Source organism: Diabrotica undecimpunctata, chromosome 6 (assembly GCF_040954645.1).
Source record: "Diabrotica undecimpunctata isolate CICGRU chromosome 6, icDiaUnde3, whole genome shotgun sequence".
Taxonomy (NCBI): Eukaryota; Metazoa; Arthropoda; class Insecta; order Coleoptera; family Chrysomelidae; genus Diabrotica; species Diabrotica undecimpunctata.
In genome coordinates this window covers 93,362,201-93,364,151 of record NC_092808.1, presented here as the reverse complement: position 1 = coordinate 93,364,151, position 1,951 = coordinate 93,362,201, and positions in this window count along the sequence as shown.

The following is a 1,951-nucleotide window of genomic DNA, read 5'->3' as shown; positions in this document are numbered from 1 at the left end:
ATTTTAATGCCAAATATTTTTTGCGAATTGATCTAGCCAATTCGGCGACTTTCTTCTTGCGAAGCGCAATGGCAACCGTATCATCTGACATTGTGTTGACAACTAAACAATTATCTTACAATTTTATATATTTATCAAATCCTTTGCGATATCGGCCATTATTGAGAGCAAAATCTTTTATAATTACCAGAGTACCATACCTATCACACCAACATTCAGAACAAATTTTTTTAAATTCATCAAATGACATGTCTGGTGATATATGCTCATCAAATACATGCTTTAAATTTATCTCATCTTGCTTGAATAGTACAATCATGTTACAGTTGTCTCTAATTAACTGCTTCGGTATTTTTGAATATGTTTGGCATAAATAAGCGGCATCGATATCTTTATGCCTACCCATGGAATAATACTCGCGAATCTTTTGCTGACCATCGCATGCAACATCGTCAAATAAAAACACAGAGTGAGGTTTAGCTTCGCTGGGACTAATAATTTCTTCGTTGTCTTTAAATGGGTAATATCCTACATCTTTAACTTGCGCTATTACATCTTGCAGTAGTTGGTATTTCGGTTGAAAGAGGGATTTTGAATAAACATAGACATTTTTAAACTTGACGCCATTCGGATTGAATAGAAGAGATAGCATAACATTCGTTTTGCCGCACCCACTTGGACCGCAAATAATCGCTCTGAATGAATTCGGTAGCAATTTACCATGTTTACTGTTGGTTGTTTTTTGGACAATGTCCAAATTATCAATTGGTAGCGTCTGCTCTTGCTGAACGACCTTCATCATGTGGCAAGTGTAGTACATAAGTACGGTAATATATATTATAGATGTCACCACTTGCATGACATCAGTCCAATGTTGGTTGTTAAAGGAGGAGGTCTCGTGAACTCTCTAATTAATAAACTTCCAGTTGAACTACATATTCCTGGTTATCAGTATTGTGGACCCGGAACAAAACTAAAAAAACGTCTTGCACGTGGAGATCCAGGAATTAATCCATTAGACGCAGCTTGCAAACGACACGATATCGCTTATTCGCAGCATTCATCTCTCGAAGAACGTCACAAGGCCGATAAAGAATTGGAAGATAGAGCTTGGGAGCGCTTCAAGTCGAAAGACGCTAGCATTGGTGAAAAAAGTGCTGCTTTAATTGTAACTGGCGGAATGAAAACGAAAAGAAAGTTGGGGATGGGATGCTCTCGTCGTCGTGGAAGACGGGGACGTTACTCTTTCAATCGAGATGTTGTCTCAAAAATTGCAAAGTCCATGAAAAGAGGAGCATCGTTAACAGATACTGCTTTGACTGCTGTACGAATAGCAAAATCCATAATCAAAAGACTTGGCGGTCGTAAAGAAGTTGATGTTCCACGAGTGCTACCACTAAAATCCGGAGGTTTTCTACCCCTCATACCTCTATTTGCGGGCCTTTCCGCTTTGGGGGCTTTAGCGGGGGGTGCAGCTGGGGTGGCGAAGACAGTAGTCGACGCTAAGAATGCTCAAAAGAAATTGGAGGAGGATATTCGCCATAACAGGGCAATGGAACACATCGGTTCGGGTCTGTACCTACGTAAGAAACCGAGCGGTGGATTCGGCTTATATTTGAAAAAAAACTTCCAATAAAGCTACCCAATCGTCCGCTATATGATGTGGAGATTGCACATTATGCGAAGATCCTTAAAATACCACATTTTCGAGGTGTTTTCATGAATGACGCTCTGCCTAGAGACGGTCCTCGACAACGAGAATGTGCAATAGTAAACTTGGATGTGTCCACACATAACGGAACACATTGGGTAGCATACAGAAAGATAAACAACAACGTAGAGTATTTCGATTCATTTGGTAATTTGAAGCCGACCAAAGAACTTGTTAAGTATCTGGGTGGTGCACGTGCCAACATTTCCTATAATAACCATCAGTATCAAACATACAATC